Source organism: Panthera onca, chromosome D2 (assembly GCF_046562875.1).
Source record: "Panthera onca isolate mPanOnc1 chromosome D2, mPanOnc1 haplotype 2, whole genome shotgun sequence".
Lineage (NCBI taxonomy): Eukaryota > Metazoa > Chordata > Mammalia > Carnivora > Felidae > Panthera > Panthera onca.
In genome coordinates this window covers 52,958,152-52,978,291 of record NC_138349.1, presented here as the reverse complement: position 1 = coordinate 52,978,291, position 20,140 = coordinate 52,958,152, and the positions used below count along the sequence as shown (strand labels likewise).

General features: G+C 33.7%; 1 protein-coding gene and 1 non-coding gene across 7 annotated transcripts in view; both read left to right on the top strand.

The window, feature by feature from the left end:
- ADK (adenosine kinase) overlaps positions 1–20,140 on the top strand; it is a 516,864-nt gene that overhangs the window by 124,119 nt on the left and 372,605 nt on the right. The window lies entirely within an intron of this gene.
- Positions 14,868–14,983, top strand: LOC132685707 (U5 spliceosomal RNA). The gene has a single exon (XR_009613276.1). It is a non-coding gene; the product is annotated as a U5 spliceosomal RNA (small nuclear RNA).

The following is a 20,140-nucleotide window of genomic DNA, read 5'->3' as shown; positions in this document are numbered from 1 at the left end:
GCTATGTAAATGTTTACTGTTTTTAATGTGACTCGATCAAAATCTATGTAGATAATTTGCATCAGGGGGAAGTGTTGCTAATATCTTTTGCATTATTGAATGTTACATGTGAAGGTACTTTTCCTTGTAAGGGATATATGATATTTTTCATTCTTTCATTCCGTTTCTTCAATTTCTGTGAAAATGTAGACTTATCTTTTTATAATATAAGGGAGTAGAACAAATGATTGGAAGCAAGATCTGAAAGTGTTTGCTTATAAGCTCTCAGTCACAAGCATTTTCATAATTCCCTAACGATAAACAGCAATAAACAGATTAGGTAGGAAGAAGGGTTATTGATGCTGACATTGAAATTTTGAGTAGAACTCTTACCTCCTGTAAGAGTACCCTTGTTCAAAATGTTTCAGTGACACCAATCTTTGTTTTGTTACTTCCTTCAACAGATACTCATTCCTACCTTGAGACCTTTGCATATGTTGTTTCCTCTTTTTGGAATGCTCTTCATTATGGTTCTTTTGGACTTCTTTTAGTTCTCAGTTTAAATGACACATCTCATAGCACTTACTCATATATGAAATGACTTTATTTCCTTGTTTTAAATATCCATGCTGTCAGCACAGAATCGGATGTGGGGCTCAATCTCACGAACTGTGATATCATGACCGGAGATGAAATCAAGAGTCTGATGCTCAATCGACTGAGCCACCCAGGTGCCCCTGTTTCCTTGTTATTATCAGACTCCTCTAACTAGAATGTAGATGCTCCTTGAAGGCAGGAGCTTTGTCCTGTTGACTTCTGTATCTCACTCCTAAGAAGCAGTTGTCTCACAGTGTGAACTTAAATGTTGTATGAAGGAAGGTTGTGATTAAATGCAATGTATGATGAAAACATTAAAAATGTGCCTTATTTTCTAATTCTGATTATAATTAAAAAGATAGTATTATAAATGCTTAATTTTATAGCCCCCAAATAGTGATCTTTTACTGCTCCTTATTGTGATGGGTAAATTACAAGCCATCCCATGTTTAATTCCAGTTTGGTTTGGTGGAAAAGTCATCTACTTTGTTTGCTGTTGGACCATTTTGTGAGTTACTCCTATCTAATTATTTCATTAGCAGCCTTAGTCAGCAATTTACAAATAAACTCAGAGTTCCTCAGAGTAGGGCCTAAATCTATATCCAGCTCAGTATGACCATGGTTTGTAGTATACCTCTCGGCGAGGTCTTTGCAGTGCACATACTTAGCTACAAATGCTTGGGTTTCTGCCTTACCAAAGCACACTGGTATAATAAGAAGTAGAAAAGAGTAGAAGTAGAAAGTACAAGAGAGGAGAGGATTTTTAAAATGGAGAAAACAGGTTCCTATGTAAAAGTGTGGTAGACATGGAATTGCACAGCCCCGATCCTCCTTCAAAGAGGAATTGCAGCCCGGCTGTGGGGAGGAAAGTAATCACAAAGCTTTCATCTGTCAGCTTCTTCAAGGTCTGCCTCTGCTACAGAAAGCCTCCTTGCCTAAACCCCAGCCTTCCCAGGGCAGCTCTTGTCCTACAGCTGATCAAGATGGAGTTATAAGGGCCCAGCCATTTTGTTCATACCTGAGACAACTCTGACAAGGAATATATTTCCAGAGATCCCTGCCAGGTTGCCTGAGGCTTTGTGAGGTACTGTAATTTGACTTCCTGCTTTCCAAACCTACCCCCCCCCCCCTTCTTTTCACAGGGGTTGATCCTTAATAAATATTTTGCACCCCAAACTATCTCAGTGTCTGTTGTTAGACAATCCAGATTGCAATAGGGGAGTATATGGGCTACATGTTTTTCTTGAAACTTTTGTAAAATTCTGTGCAATTTTTTTTTCTTTCCTGTGGATGTGCATTATTCTGAGAAGGTCTATAGCTTTCGCAATATTCTTAAGGATAGATTGAAAATGACAGGTCTTTCTCATCAAGGACTTAAAGAAGGAAAGGCTTTTGATTTTTTGTTTTGATGCAGGGTCAAACTAAATATTGTAAAATTTTGATTTTGGTTAGCATTCAAGCCAAAGCTCTGTTGATATGGGAGCATTCTTCAATGACACAGCAATTAACTTCCTGGCAAAGGCCACTGGAGCTGGTTCTAATATGCTGCTGTGATGGCTCTTGGAAGTTTGGAAAAAGTGATGGCCCATATATATTAAATGAAGTACAGGTATCAAGGCTGCTTGGCAGATAGTAGAGCAAGGGATCAAAAGGCTCAAAGAAGTGAGCATGCCCGGAATGGATCTAGTATATTAAGATGAGAAAGACACTTTGTTTGTCAATAATGCAATAAGGAAATGCAGAGCGAAGGGAGCACCAGCATCATAGAGAAGCCTCAAGAGTGGCTGTTTACTGTAGACGGAGGCTGATGGTAGAAGATGCCTTTACAGAACTAGAGTCTCTAAATAGTGGTGTTTCAGCCTATGTCTAATTTGTATTTTTTAACAAGTGAAGTTGAAGATCTTATTTAAAAACCATTTGCTTTTCTCTTTTTATGAAATGTTTGTTCATATCTCCTGCACTGCATTGACTTTTTTAGGGGAATTGTTGGTCTTTTTAGTGTTTCTGGGAGCTTTTTGTATGTTAGGAATGTAAGTCCTTTTGTGATATGAGTTGCAAACATTTTTATGTGATTATAATTTGGATTTTCTTTTGCTAATTTCATTTTTATTATATAATGGAATTTATTAATTATTTTAAGACTTCTTTACTCTAAATTATTTGATCCATCTATAATTTGTCTTCACACACAGTATGGGGTATGGGTCCTGTTTTAATTTATTAAAAAAATTTTTTTTAACTTTATTTATTTTTGAGAGAGAGAGAGCGTGAGCGGGGGAGGGACAGAGAGAGAGGGAGACACAGAATCCAAAGCAGGTTCCAGGTTCTGAGCTGTCAGCACTGAGCCCGATGTAGGGCTCAAACTCACAGACCCCGTGAGATTGTGCCCTGAGTTGAATGAAGTCAGACACTCAACCAACTGAGCCACCCAGGCGCCCCTTGTTTTATTTTATTTTGAAGATTTAATTTTTTAAGTTTATTCGTTTATTTCTGAGAGAGAGAGAGAGAGCGAGAGAGCGAGAGCAGGCACACAAGCGGGAGGGGCAGAAAGAGAAAGGGAGACACAGAATACGAAGGAGGCTCTAGGCTCTTGAGTTGTCAGCACAGAGCCTCACACAGGGCTTGAACTCACAAACTGAGATTGTGACCTGAGCTGAAGTCAGATGCTTAACCTACTGAGCCACCGAGGCACCCCCAAAAGATTTAATTTTTAAGTAACTATCTAACATGGGGCTCAGACTTAACAACCCTGAGATCAAGAGCCACATGCTCTACCAACTGAGCCAGTCATGTGCCCCTATTTTATCTTTTATTGTAGGTAATTTGGTTGTCCCATACTGTTTATTGACTACTCCATCTCTTTCTCATTATTTTGAGATATCACTTTAAGTATATGTTACTGTTATATCTCAATTTACATGTTTATAGAGTTTGTTTGTTTACTTTTTCTCATGTTCCATGGATATGGCTCATTATTGTGTGCCAGTTTAATTGTTGAAACATGAAAGTTTTGTTCTCAATTGGGCTATTGTCTCTCACTTCATTATTTTTTTAGAGCATCCTTATTTATACTTACTTTATCAACATTTTATCACGTCTCATATGTACCATTCTTCACACAAAACCAAATAAAAACCCCCAAAAACCTGAAACCTGTTGCTCTTGATATGGTTATTATGTTAAAATTAGAAATTATGTTGGCATCTTAATATTGAGTCTTCCTAAGCCAGAGCATGGTTTGTACTTTTATTGCTTCAGGTCTTCTGTTAATGACTTCAGGAGTGTTTTAAATTTATTTTCTTACATGCATTATATATCTTTAAAGTTTATCTCATTGTTTTTGTGAATCAAGATCTTTTTAAAGTGGTTTTGGTTTATATAAATGAAAGTTACTGACTTTTTTGCATTATTTTTCTTACCCATATACCTTACCCAACTTCTCTTACTGTTTGTAAGTTTTCTGTTCATTTTTATTGAGAATTTTTTAAGGTGTGTAACAATAACAGTTTTAAGTAGTAATAGATTTATTTCTTGATTCCCAATATTTATACCTTTAATTTCTTTCATTTTGTTTAATAGTGTTCACTAGTATTCCAGTAGGATAATAAATGGTGGTGATAGTGGAGGTTCTTGTCTTATTTCTAACTTGGCAAATTAGTGGTATAGTTATTCATTTCATGGTAGTCCCCTCACTTTCAAAAAGTATGATTTCATAGGCTCTTTTTAGTGAATTTCTACCACTGGACCCTCGTGCCACTTTTTACTTTACTTGCTACTGCATGGCAGCACTTTTGACAAGCCATCATTGATTATTCCATCTTTCCCTCATTAATTTGCAATACCTCCTAACTATGTCTCCTAATTTTACTGAAAATAAAGTGCTATTTTAATTTTCCTTGATTTTACATGATTTCCAGTACAAGGAAATATTCCATGAACATATTAGATGTTCTCAGAAATTTCAAACTTAAAGTTGGAGCATCCTGAATTGAACTACGACTCCATTTTTCTTTTTCTCTGTGTACAAATGAAATATTTAGAGTTGCTCAGATTTGAGTGATCATATTCCTCTCTTAGGGTTCTGACTACTGTAAAACCAACTTATTTATTACTTAAAGCAGACATTTTTTGTGCAAGCCTATTTTAAGTCTCAGTAGTTAGTTTCATTTTTGCTTTATTGTCAAAATTGTGTTTGTATTTCAAGGCAATGCTCCATTATCTGCTAGCTTTCAGTGTTGCTGTGGTGAAATCTGATGCCCTTCTGTTTCTTGATCCTTTGTTTGAAACATTTGTTTTATTCTACAAAAAGCCTTTAGGCTCTTTGTACTGATAATGTCTTTGTAGGGGTTTCTTTTCATCCATTTTGCTGGACACTTTGGTGATGAATTCTTTTGACATGGATCATGTCCATTAATTCAGAGAAATTTTCTTGAATTATTTATTTGATTTCTTCTTCTTTTCTTTGTCCTCTCTCTCTCTCCTGTTTTTTGAACTCTAATTATTTGGTTTTTGGACGTCTTGGACTGGTCCTCTAAATTAATCTTTTCTAATTTTATATTGATTTTTGAGAAATTTTGATTTTTACTGTCATTTTTATTTCAAAGTGTTATTTATTTTAATAGTTTTTTTTTTTTTTTTTTTTTTAGTAGCATCTGTTCTTGTCTCATGGATGCAGTATCTCCTGGCATCTCTCTGAGGATATTAATAATAAGATAACATTTTTCTCAAGCTTTTCCCCTATCATATGTATCCCTTTCCTCCAAGCTGTCATTTACAATTTTTGTTTATTTTGGCTTCAATCTTTCACAGTAGAGATTTTCTTTTTCTTTCTTTCTTTCTTTTTTTAAATGTTTTATTTATTTTTGAGAGAGAGAGAGAGAGAGAGACACACACAGAGTGTAATCTGGGAAGGGGCAGGGAGAGAAAGAGACATAGAATCTAAAGCTGGCTCCAGGCTCTGAGCTGTCAACACAGAGCCCGATGCAGGGCTCAAACCACAAGCCATGAGATCATGACCTGAGCTGAATTAGGACACTTAACCAACTGAACCATTCAAGTGCCCCATAGAGTAGTTTTCTAGTGAGATATGCAATTGATCAGTATTGAGATATTAATGGTTACAAAAAGAATTTGCCACATTGGTATATATAATGTTCATTTGAAGCATGTAAAAGAAATGATTATTATGTATTATTATAAACAGTGTATGAAAATAACATTGATTTGATTCTTCACTTTTAATACAGTTAATTTGAAATTTCAGCTTTTACCACTCACCAGATACCAATATGCTTTATGGGAAGCTGGGTTCTTCTTTACCCTCAGGGGCTGAATCTGAATTAATCTAAGCCAATCATGGTTATTTCATTCCCTTTGTGCCAGTGATTGATTTAGTAACAAGTGGGCAGCAACAGTTGAGAAGTTTAATGGGAAAGTTTTCCTTTTATTTATTTATTTTTTTGCTAGACATACAGAAGGGGCAGTCTTTCTTCAGAACTTTGGACATTAGGTAAAGTGATACTTGGAACTATGGTAGCTGTTTTTGAACCATTAAGGAAGAAAAGCCATCACACTAAGGATGACACAGGGAAAACATGATAGAACTGAGGCCTCAAGTGATATTGAGTTGTAAATTAATCCCAGAGCTGTTGTAGCCCTGCATGTTTTGTTATATGAGGTAATAATTCCTCTGATTGTCTTTAAAAAAACAATGAAAATAAGTATTACTTATATCTAGCTAAAAAATATTCCTAGTAAACATTCTAAAGTTCAAATTATATAAATATTAAAGCTTAAAACTGCAGTTTTCTGAGAAGTTAGTGATTATTGTTTTTGCTAAAATAAGCTGAATTGGATATTTATATCATGTTCTTTCATTATTGTTATCTTTGTCCATAACTTATGTGGATCTGACATTTTAGCTGTTTGGTAAAGCTGATGATTTTAATCTTTTGTTTTGGTATGATTCAGGTTGACCTGACATTTTAATAAGTCTGGCCCTTAGGACTGATTAAAGAAACATCTTATTTGTTGAAGTATGTACATTTTCTTCATGAAATTGGTTTTTCTTTTTATCTGTGACTTGTCTTTCCAAAACTTTGAAGCATATGTTTTTGATACTGGCATTACATTTTTAATTAATATTTTAGATGCAAAAGGTGACAGTTTAAAAGATTGTTTTGTTAGTGGTTTATCCTTAAAAGCAAGTGGCATTTGGTTTTATTTTACAATAGAATTTAATCTTATATGTTTTTTGTTAAAGTAATGTTAACCAAAAAATCTCTTATTGAACTATTTGTGGTGAGCTTTTTAAGGATGTTTAAGATTTCACATGGAGTTTAACTGATCACAGATGAAGTTGTAAATTAATACCTCATGAGCGTATTTGACTGCAGGGCATTGTTTGTGAATCAAAACTGCTTTGTTCCTGTAAACTGTGAAAGAGGTTTAAGCATATGGATTAAAATTGCATGGTGATTCCAGTGTACTTATGAAAAGACACTGTAGTTGGATCATATAAAATGTACTAAAATATTATCAGTGGCTATAAATTGTAATAATTCCCTTAAGCTTTTAAGGGTTGTAAGATTTAGTTTTATTCCTTTGTTGGATTTAACCACCTTAATAAGAAATTGTTTTGTTGTTTTAAAGCTGTACATAGCAATAAGAGTAATCATTAATGTATAATTGTAACACAGTGAAGTTTCCCAGAAAACATGTATTTTTATGTAAGTGTTCACAACTATATCAAATATATACATGGTTTTTTTCTTGTTTTCATTTAAATCATTCTCTTACCAGAAACTGTGGAATGAATAATTGTTCATTGATAGCTTCTATTATAAGATTATTAATGTGTTGTTTAGTGTCAAATCAGACTTCTTTTGCTGTTATTTTTGTTTTACAATATATGAAAGTCACTGTATTGTAGAAAGTACTCTCTGGCCATGACAAATTGAAGTTTCTATTGAAAAAAATAGCAGAAAATTAGGGAAGCCTTGTTCTGGAAGACAGTGATAAGTTAGAGGAAATAGGATTGTGCTTTAATTAACTTCTTAGGTCAATAAGGCAAACACTAGATCATACTTAGCAAAGGTTTGAGTGTCATCCTTTTAGACCTCTTCACATTCTTTGAGAACTTTGGTACCTGTTTTACAAATACTCTTTTTTCTTGTATCTTCTTAACTTTCCTGTGGATATTTCCAGCACCAGTTATCACACTTCCTTAAACTCCTCTATTATAACTACCCTTATCTCCATTCCACTTGAGCAACCCTCTTTCCACATTCTGAACCTATTCCCTGCCTCAACTGCTTTAAAAAATTTTGTATCAGCTTCCTGTTTAGTTCCTTTGTATTTTTACTTTATTCTCTTTATTTAGCCTGAGTGGCATGGTCAGTTGCTTCAACTACATTTTGCCATTGCCTTCAATTCTCTCTCCCTTTTGACCTTGTCAGTTTCTAAACCTGGGTCAGTTTAATTGCGTGCCTTGCTTCTTGACTTTTTGTCACAATTTATTTTGCCATACTAGAGGCTTTCAGTCATCTTTGATCCTATTCCCTAAACAAGCAGATTGTTTGCTAGCTCTTATTTACCATTTGAAATGTCTTTCAAATCTCACCCCTTTTTGCTACTCTCCTGTTTATTGCCCCTGTCACCATCTCTTGCATTGAATCTTGTAGCCCTTTCTTCTCTGGCTGCATTTCTCCAGTGTTTCTTTCTTTTTTGCCTTTTCTGTCCCATCAACACATGAGAGATTGGATTCCCATCCAACCACTTCATCCCCATCTTAATTAAGAGAAGCTTCTTTAAGTAGTAATTCTCAGTTGAAGCACCAAATATTGTGAGTCTCTGTGTAGTGTGTATTTATTTAATTTTCAGAATACCTTAAAAGTGATTTTCTTCCTTCTTCCTGAGGTCCTGAAGGATCTGTTGCGGGACTTCTCAATTCCACCTTCTATAGTGCTACAGGAGTCATCCTTCTGAAATGTGGATTTGTTCACTTTACAAATGTATAGCAACTTACTTTTTGCCAAGTACTGGAATAGCTGCTAGAGTACAGAAGATGAATGCTAAGGTGTTTGCCTTTGAGAAAAGTATTAATGACATAGTACATCTGTCATTTACTAGAACTTTTATTAAGTGTTAGGCACTTCCTAGATATGTTCCCCCCTCCCCTTGGATTTATTCTTATAAAAGTCCTTCAGTGTAGATAATATTAGTAACTGTACAGGTGAGTGAACTGAATCACATAGAATTCTGAGCAATCACACAGCAAGTAATTCTATAAACAAGTGATAAGTGTTATGACAATTACTTGAAAAGGGACCTTTGAGAACATATAGGAGAGATACCTAGTTTAGGGTTGGAATATTAACAAGGTAGGCTTCACAGAGAAGATGATGCCTTAAGCTGAGTCTTTGAAGACAAGTATGATGCTTATGAGAAGAAAATGATACACAGATAGGAAGGTATGTATGTGGCATGGTTGTGCTTGTGAACAGGCTTTGCAAAAGACATGCAGACATGAGAAAGCATTTTGTGGGAACACCTCAATATGACTGAATCATAGTGCCTGAGTTGGGGAACTGAGAGTGGTTTTAGCAGATGTAAACACATTAAACCAGGTTGTATTACGTGTATGCACTGATAAGAAGTTTAGATTTGTTTTTAGTGGGTGATAGGGATGATGTTAAATAGGAGAGTTAACTGATTAGACATTGTGAAAAATGGATTAGAGCAAAGCCTTTCTGGAATCATAAAGGCCTATCTATTAGTCTGTTGGAATAGCCCAATAAGAAATAGGAGGTTCTGAAATGTGTCAGTAAAATTGAAAACAACAACAACAACAACAACAACAACAACACAGGTGCAACACAGGCTCTTTGGGAGGTAGAATCAACAGACTTAGTGGTGTAAAAAGTGAGTGAGAGGAATGATTTCTCAGGGTATCCTCAGCTTGGGAGAGTAGTTATGCCAATCCAAGATATTTTATGCTTGTATGTATGTATGTATTTAGAAATATGTTCTTTAAACACCTTGGCCAACTGTGAGCTTTGAGACCTTTTCATTTATCAAGGCTTCCTTAAAAGCCCAACAGCTCAGTTATATCCTGCGTCCTGGGAGGGGGCACAGTGGAAGTTCTAGGACTTGCCCATCTAGTAGAATCTCTTGAGTTTAAATAGTTTTCAAACTTTCAGTTTCCATATTTTCCAGTACAGAAAACAAACTTTGCTAGGGGTCATGTAAATCAGTATTGTGGTTTAAAAAACAAGTGACCATAGTATATGGAAGTAAACTTTAAAAACTTGGCTATAGAATTCTTCACCTAAATATCATTGTTTTTTGTTTTTTGTTTTTTGCCTATTTATCAACTATTAAAATATTATAGTGAGTTTGAGTTACTGGAGGTATCTCTTTACATACCTTTGGTATGGAACCTTGATAACTAATACAGTGGAAAATGAGATCAAAACAGGGTAACATTGTCATCTCACTTTTCTTTCTTAATATCCATGGAAGTTATTTTTTCTTAAATTATTTAAGAACTTATTTATATGAAAAGTAAGTAATGTTTTTTAACCCTGTATTGTAGTTGAATGGGGGGAGGATGGTTAGTTTGAAAATTATGTCATCTAGGAAATGAAAATATCATAATGAAATAGTTTATACTTCTTTGTTGAATTGAACCATGATGTTGTGTAATAAAGCCTGGATTAAACTTTATTGCAACTTAAAAGATATAAAAAATAATAAAAATAGAATAAACTTTATTGCAGCTCCGACACCCCTCACACACACACACACACACACACACACACACACGCTCAAATACACACATACCTATACTATATAAAGACTGAAGTTTGTGGCTTCTTTCATGAACTGCGTATCATTTTGTTATGATACTTAGCTTTACACATAGTAGATATTTGATAAATATTTGTTGAAGTGGACTGAATAAACATTTCACTCTCAAAACTATGTGAAGATGAAGCCTAAGTAAATATGTGCTTTGAGCCATAATGAGAGTTAAAATTACTTAAAATGTAGTCTTATTACAAAATAGCATATTTCTTTCTGATTGGTAAGAATCTGGAAAACATGTAAAATAGAATGAAAAATATGAAGATCATCAGTATTTCTAATGAGAATAAAATACTCCTATTGCCTATTCTTTTGTAACTAATTTTTCTATCAAAAACAGTACTGCATTTTTTAGAGAGGGGAGTACTTCAGGAAAGTTGCTATCAGTTTACTTTCTTAAATTGGTGCTTTTCAAAAAAATTGGCTCTAAAGCGGTCTCCTGTAGTGAATCTTCTCTTGATGATTTTTAAAAGACCTTCACCTCCTAAAATAAAGGGGAAAAAATTCTCCTTTATGGAAAAAGGAGAGAAGATGAAATGTATGGTGTCATAATACACCTGAAAATTGATATATTTCTGTAGATACGTGGACAATTAGTAGTTTACTTGTTCTTAAAATAATATTTCTAAACTCTATTAGGATTCTTGGCTACATGTGACAAGAAACCTAACTAGCACTAGCTTTGGCTAACAAAGGAATTTAGTAACTCAAGTCACTGAGGTGCACTCACACAAAAATGTGGTTACAGTTGGGCCTTAGGGATGACTAAACTTCTAAGGACTCAAAAGCTGTCAGATTGTTCTTTCTTCAGTTCTTCTTCCCTTTGTCTGTCTCAGAGTTATCTTCAATTTGTCAGACTGCCTTTTTTTACTTCCATCTTTTTTTTTTTTTTTTTTTTTTTTTTACTTACTGTGTTTTCTTGGTTTTGTGCTAGGTTTTTTTTTTTATTGCTTTTTTGAAAAATTAAACAGTAGTATTTATTAGTAATTTCAGATACCGTTTTCACATTTTAAACTTATATGCAAGATAAATATCTAGAAAAAATAGTTTGGTTTAATATTTTTGTAAGATTTACAATGTATATCACTGTTCTTTGTCAAAAGAGTAATCTCAAATGAAATATCTATGATAGGATTCTCATTTGTTTAATGGCTGAAAAAGCCTTTCAGTTTACACTAGGGACGAGTAGATACATTTTAATATTTGTGACCAGTGGTCATATTCTAAGGTATTAAATGCTTTTATGATAGAAATGTGTTTTTACTTATAGTAGGAGAAAAAATTCATTTTTTTGTGATTTACAAAGTTTTCCCCATTTTTGCTGAATGCTTTTTTTAAAAAAAATTATACATCATTCCAGGCTTTTCTTCTTGCTGATCACCTAAAGTGCTAAATGTGTTTTGTTAAGGTGACCCTTGAAGATTGCTCTTATAGACTAAAGAGAGGCACTGCATTTTCTAATGTTGTGAAAGAGGTTATATTTAGCTATTGGTATTTCAAGTTGGAACACTTCATTCTACTGTGACTTTTGTTAATGAGTCATCTGGAGAAAATGGGCTGCCTCTTGCTTTTAGGAAGAGTCTGCAGCAAATAATAATAATAAGTTAAACACTGTGGGAGATTTTCTGCCAAATAACGAACTTAAAATGGAAACTGTTTTGTAATACATTTTATTGCCCGTATGTAAAATATATGCTCAAGGATATAGAAATATTTTGCTCATTATTATCTTCAGCTGATAAAAACAAATAATAATCCTGACATCACATATAACAAAAAGAAAGCATTTTCTACCAAAGCATCGTGTAGGTTGTTATGAGTTATAGGCAAGTGGGAAGCTAGCATATTTTTTTAAATTAACTTATTTAAAATTTTTAATTCCAGTATAGTTAACATACAGTGTTTTATTAGTTGCAGGTGTACAATATAGTGATTCAACAATTCTATACATTATTCACTGCTCATCAGTTTAATAACTGTACTCCTAATCCCCTTCATCTATTTTACCTATCCATCCACTCATTACCCCCTGGTAACCATCAGTTTGTTCTCTACATTTAAGAGTCCATTGTTTTTTTTGGTTTCTCTCTTTTTTTCTTTGTTCATTTGTTTTGTTTCTTAAATTCCACATATAAGTGAAATCATATGGTATTTCTCTTTCTCTGACTGACCTATTATTCACTTAGCATTATACCCTCTAGATCCATCCACGTTGTTACCAATGGCAAGATTTCATTCTTTTTATCACTGAACAATATTCCATTATATATAATCACATCTTCTGTGGTCGTTCATCTGTCAGTGGACATTGGGTTGCTTCCATAATTTGGCTATTGTAGACAATGCTACAATAAACATAAGGGTGCATATATCTTTTCAAATTAGTGTTTTTGTGTTCTTTGGATAAATACCCAGTAGTGGAATTACTGGATTATATGATAATTCTATTTTTTATTTTTTGAAGAACCTAGCAATGGTCAAATCTTAATGATAATTTTTAGTAACTGGGGAAAGTATTGCGATTATTAAAGTATTGATTTTTTAAAAACGTATTTTTATATTTGTTTAACTTTTCCCATTTTTTAATTTTGGTAAAATACACATAACATAAAATTTACCATCTTAACTATTTTAAGTGTAGGTTTAGTGGTATTAAATACATTCATACTCTTGTGCAGCTATTACCACCACCCATCTCATAACTCTTTTAAATAGCTGAATCTCCATACCCATTAAATTATCTCTCTTCTTCCCCTCTTTCCTCTATCCCCTGGCAACCACCATTCTACTTGCTTTTTCTATGATTTCGACTATAAATGGGATTATATAGTATTTGTCTTTTTGGTGCCTGGTTTAGTTTACTTAGTATAATATTCTTAAAGTTCATCCCTGTTGTAGCCTATGTCAGCATTTCCTTCCTTTTTAAGGCTGAATAATATTGCATTGTACATAAACACCATATTTTGCTTATCTGTTTATCCATCAGTGAACACCTGAGTGGCTTCCATGTTTTAGCTTTTGTGAATAATACTGCTATGAATGTGGATGTACAAATATCTCTTTGAGACCTTGCTTTCAGTTTTTTGGTGTATATACCCAAAAGTGAAATTGCTGGATCATATGATAATTCTATTTTTAATTTTTGAGGGAACCACTGTACCTTTTTTCACAGTGGCTATACCAGTTTACATTCCCACCAACTGTGCATAAGGGTTCTAATGTCTCCATTTCCTTGCCAACACTTGTTATTTCTAGTTTTTCAATAGTAGGCTTCCTAATGGGTGTGAGGTACTATCTAATAATTTTGATTTGCATTTTCCTGATGATTAGTGATGTTGAACATCTATCCTTGTGCTTATTGGCTATTTGTATATGTTCTTTGGGGACATGTTTATTCAAGTCCTTTGCCCAATTTTGAATCAGGCTGTTTGTTTATTGTTGTTGAATTTTAGGAGTTCTCTATATATTCTGGATATTATTTCCTTATTAGATAAATGATTCATAAAGATTTTTTCCCATCCTGTGGGTTGCCTTTTTATTCTGTTGATGCTGTCTTTGATATACAAAGGTTTTTAATTTTCATGAAGTCCAATTTGTCTATTTTTGTTATTGCCTATGCTTTTGGTGTCATATCCAAGAAATCATTGCCAAATCCAAAAAGCTTTTTGCCTTATGTTTTTTTTTCTAAGAGTTTCATCGTTTTAGCTCTTAAAATTTAGATTTTTAATCCATTTTGAATTAATTTTTTCTATATGGTGTTAGATATGGATCCACTTTCATTCTTTTGCATGTAAATATCCAGTTTTCCCAGCACCAATTGTTGAAAAACCCTATTTTCCCACTGAATGGTCTTTGCATTGTTGTCAAAAATCATTTAACCATGTATGTGAGGGTTTATTTCTGGATTCTCTGTACCATCCCATTGGTCTATATGTCTTTTTGCCAGTACACACTGTTTTGATTATTGTAGCTTTATAGTAAGTTTTGAAATCAGGACGTGTGAGTCCTCTCACTTTGTTCTTCTTTTTGAAGCTTATTTTGGCTATTTGGGGGTCCCTTGAGATTCCGTATGCATTTTAAGGTGGCTATTTCTTGAGATTCCATATGAATTTTAAGGTAGATTTTTCTTTTCTGCAGAACAGATCACTGGGATTTTGATAATGTGCTAAATTTTTCATAGGTTTTGTTGTTGTTACCACCTCACATTTAATTTAGTATTACACCTTTACAAAATTAGAAATTCTTTGAGAGTGGATAGTTGGCAAGGGGTATGAGAGATACGAGTTCTAATATTAGCTACCTTTATACATGTCACACTGATTGCATACTTCATTTTTCTTATCTATACAATAGTTTTTTCCTCATGACTTTTCTTGCAGGAATGAAAGGAGACAGTGTGGAATAATTAAAAATATATCATACTGATACTCTGTTTTTTCTTCAGATCATATAAATGTTTTGCCTTTTACTAAAGATTTCCTTGGAGAGGAACGATTCTTAGTGTTTACCCAATTTTTTGAGGCCTTGCGCTTGCAGGGCTTACTAATAATAATAATAAGATATATATATATATATATGTATATATACACACACATATATATATATATATATACACACATATATATATATATATATATATATATATATATATACACACATATATATATATATATATATATATATATATATATATCATACTGAAAAATATGAAGATCTTAGAATTTGTATTTTTGATGCAAGTTGTCTTTTTTGAGGTGAATTTGCCAAGTCTTTCTTAGACACTGAATGACTATATCACTAGTCATGAACTATAATAGCACCATGAACTATGGGATTTTTTTTTCCTTTTTCTCAGATTTATTTATTTATTAAATATTTATTTATTTATTTATTTAACATTTAACATCTATCTGTCTGTCTGCCTCTCTCTCTGCACTTTCTTTGTCTCTATCTAGAACTCTTATGAGCTTAGTGTTGCCTGCTATACCAAGAATACCAGTTCTTTACTCTTTTTTTTTTTTTTTTTAACAAAGATCATGTGTAATATACTGGAGGGGAATTTGGGCCTTTGGTTCTGCCTTAGGAAAGCCTGCATTTTCGTTCTTTTTATACATGGCAGTCAGGCTATATAGGCCAGTTCCTGCCATGGAAGGATAGTTTCTTTTGTGAAGTTTTTCCTTTTTGTGGGTCTCACAGAATCATTTCTTTGTAGTGAAGTAGAGTGTATGTTATGGCATAATTCTTTGTGTCCTTACTCATCGCAGTTTTGGAGTATTGGGGAATCAGTAGTGTTTGAAAGATTGACTGATTTCCAGCATTTATTTAATGAATGCACTTGGATTTTTTATAGTCTAAACTCAACAAATCCAAGCTGAACTCCTAATTTTCCCCACTGCCCCAAACCTGTTCCACCTACAGCCTTCTCTGTTTCACTTAATGGCAACTCTGTCCTGGTTGTTTAGACTAAAAACCTTAAAGGTATTCTTGGTACTTCTCTTTTTCTTATAGCACATATCCTGTCCTTCACACATTTTACTGAACCACCTTTGAACTATATCGTGAATCTAATCATTTCTTACCATCTACACTGCTGTAGTCATCTGTCCTATGCTTTGTGCCACCATTATCCTTTGCCTGAATTATTACAATGGCCTCTTAACCTAGTTTCTCTCCTTCCACCCTTGGCTGCTTTCCTCATATTCTCAGCCCAGCAGACAAGGTTGACTTTTTAAAAACAAAAGTCAGACCATAATACTCTGATAAAAATACGTTAGGTATAAAAATGGTAAAGAAAGGAAATGCTATTTGCAGATGAAAGTACTGTATTTTTGTAAAACGAAGAAGTGAAAAATAATTAGAAACCAACATTTACTTGGTGGGTAATTACAAAATTAATACACAAACATACATTTTTAATACTTTACCAGATACAAAGAGCCACAAATGATAAATTAAGAGCAATATAAACTAAATACAGTGATATATCAAGAGACTAGTAGTACAAGTAGGGTTTATTCCAAAATGAAAGGATAATTCAGAATTAGGGAATCTATTAATATGATTTTACCCTGCTCTCCAACTGCTTCTCAGAGGGTTTCTGTTGTTTGCTTAGTAACCCCAGACCAACTAAACCAATGAACTCTACTATCTGGTGGCTGACCCACACTTTCTCAAAAGAGGTCTGATCCTTCATAAATTTTTCCTTCCTTGGGTACTTTTCATTCAGCCCTAGAATACCATATGGACCTTTCTTTTTTTATCATAGTTAATAATTCTTTATGTTAAAATTCCGTTTAACTTACTATGTGGTTTTAATCTTTTGATTGGACCCAGATTTGATTTTACCATTTAATTTTTAGAGAGATTTTAAATGATTATTTTCATAGATGCTAAAAATGCATTTGCAAAACTCAACATTCATTCTTCTTTTATTAACTTTTTATGAATTGAAGTATAACACACGTAAAAGAAGTATACAAATCATAAGTGTACAGCTGAAAGAATTACCTCAAAGTAAACATACTTGTTTAACTACCAACCAGTTCTAGAAATAGAACTTGGCCAGAAGCCCAGAAGCACCCTTGGCCCCTCTCCTTCCCCAAAGGTATCCACTATCTTGACTTACAACACCAGAGATTAGCTTTGCTGTTTTGAACTTTAAATAAATGAAATCATATAGTGTATATTTTTTTGTTTATGGCTTCTCTGGCTCATCTTGGTTTGTGTGATTTATCCACATTGTTGCATATAGTAGTGCTTTCTTCATTTTCTTTTCTCTATCCAATTCCACTGTACAAATCTGTCTCAATTTAATTTTATACTCTACTGTTGATGGGTATTTGGGTTGTTTTGGGTTTGGCTTTGTTACAAACAATGCTAGTAATGAACATTTTTGTATGTGTCTTTTGGTGTTCATGTACACACATTTCTGTTGGAATTATAAATAGGAATGGAAACATTGGGTGACTGGGTGTGCTTGTCTTAAACTTTACTAGATACTACCAAAAGAGATTTCCAAAGTTTTATATTCCCATCAACAGGACTGAAGTTTCCATTTGTTCCACTGGTATTTTCAGTCTTTAAAATTTTTGTTTTAGCCACACTGGTTGGTGAGTGACTAGAGGTATCTTATTATAGTTTTAATTGTATTTCCTTGACCAGACCACTAATAAGGTTAAGCATATTCTTATTTGTATATTGACTATTTAGATACACTTGCTTTGTGAATTGCAAGTTTAAGTTCTTTTTTCCAGTTTTCTATTAATAATTTTTAGCAGTTAATAGAAATTCTCTGTATATTCAGGTTATGACTTATTTTAGTTGGTAAATGCCAGCTCTGACTTGGCCTTTTCACTATCCTCATGATATCATTTCATGAATAGATATCTTCATTTTAATGGGGATACTCTTTGGTGTTCCTGTCCTTTTTTACTCTTTGTACAATTGTGCCTATGGTTTGCCTATGCCTTAAATATTTGGCACAATTCACTGATAATGTGATTGAGACCTTGAGTTTTCTTTGTTGGGAATATTGCATTAAAAAAGTGAAAGACTGGGGCGATTGGGTGGTTCATTCAGTTAAGAGTCTGACTCTTGATTTTGGCTCAGGTCATGATCTCATGATGCTGATACTGAGTCCTACATTGGACTCTGCGCTGAGCATGGAGCCTGCTTAAGATTCTCTCTCTCTACCCCCCTGCCCCCCTCCCACACTCGTGCTCTCTCTCTTCCTGTCTCTCCTCTTTAAAAAAAAAAAAAAAGATTCTCTCCTTCTCTCCTTGCCCCTCCCCTGCTCGCATGCACCTTCTCTCTCTTCTCTAAATAAACAAAGTGAAGGACTTTTTAGATTTTTTCACTTATTCTTATGTCAGCCTTGATTAAGTATTTGTACATTTTTGTCTGAATGTTAAAATGCATTGGCATACTCTTGTTCATAATATCTTTCTATGACCTTTTAATATTTATATAGTCTATGGAGAAAAGTATCCTTTTGCATTTCTGTAATGGTTATTTGTTCCTTCTTTGCAAGGGGAGTGGCTCATTAATTTTGTTAGCCTTTTCAAAGAACCAACTTTGGCTTTGTTGTTTCCCTATAGAGCATGTTTGTTTTCTCTTTCTACATATTCAGCTCTTTCTTATTTTCTTCTTTCTACAGTCTTTGGGTTTAATTTCCAATTCCTTTTTGGTTTTACATTCTTGCAGTGGATGAATGCCTATATTAAAAATATTTTTTAATACATGGCAAAAAGTTTGCATAAAGTCAGAAGCCAGTTTACCAACTGATAAAAATAATTGCCAACTACATCACAGTCCAAGATATTTCTATGTAAAGAGCTTCTAGAAATCCATGAGAACAACAATTATATATTAATAATGAGCAATGTCTGTGAACTGTTGCTGGGTAGAAAAGTTAATAAAATGGTGTGTAAACATATGAAAGTATGTTCACCCTCAATCATAGGAAGAATGAAAATAAACCTGTTACGATAATTCTTACATGGCAAGGATTATAGGGAATAAGCAGTTTCATATTATGGTGGGACTATAAGTCACCACAGCCTTTTTGAAGGAATCATTTTATTTATCAAGTTTATCAAATCGTATCAATATTTATCAAATCAATATTATTTATCAAAATCTTATGTCTTAAATGCTCTTGGATCTATGAACTGTATATGTGTAAGGATGTTTGTTTTTAATTTTTTTTCTTTTATTCATTATTGTTGAGAGAGAGAGACCAGGCTTGAATGAGGGAAGAGCAGAGAGAGAGGGAGACACAAAATCCAAAGCAGGCTCTAGGTTCTGAACTGTCGGCACAGAGCCCGACACGGGGCTCGAACCCACAAACTATGAGATCATGACCTAAACTGAAGTCAGACGCTTAACCGACTGAGCCACTCAGGCACCCCTGTTTTTATATTACCTGTAAAAGCAAACAAAATTAGACAAAACCTAAATGTTTATTGTAGAGATTAAGTTGTAGCTATACAATGGAAAACTATGAAGCTACCAAAAAGAGATAGAGTGTACTTGCTGGCTGTATGGAGGAAGTCCCAAATAAGCTGGTTGCTGAAATAAAACATTAAAAGAGTTTGTGGGTAAAGTGTTTTTTTTTGTATCCATAGTGACTTTCTGAAGTGCTTGTTTGTTTTGCAGGTAAATGCTTAGTGTTTGTTTTTTATCTTTATGGAATTGGATTGACTGCCTGCATAAGTACATTGAATGTTGTGCAATCAATATTTTGTGAATGCAAAATAGAATTAGTTGATACTCATTGTTTTATAGTTTTAGAACCTGTTCACGTATGTTTGATGATCCTTTTCATTTTCCTCTGTGGTAGATAGGTACAACAATCATATTATTTGCATGTGACAGAAGAGTGAGCTGAGCCCAAGAGAATAAGTAACTTGTTTAAAGCAGGGATGGGCCAGATTTGTCCCACCACTTGTTTTTGTGGTCTGTAAGCTAAGAATGGTTTTTATATATTTTTAATGACTGGTAAAAAGAAGAATAATATTTTATGATGTGAAAGTTATATGAAATTTAAATTTCACTGTCCATAATTAAAGTTCTATCTTACTAGAAGATACTCATGCTCATTCATTTATGTATTGTCTATGGCTGCTTTCCCACCCCTACGGCAGGGATGAATAGTTACAGCAAAGATTTGATGTGGCATTCTCATTGTTTCACACTG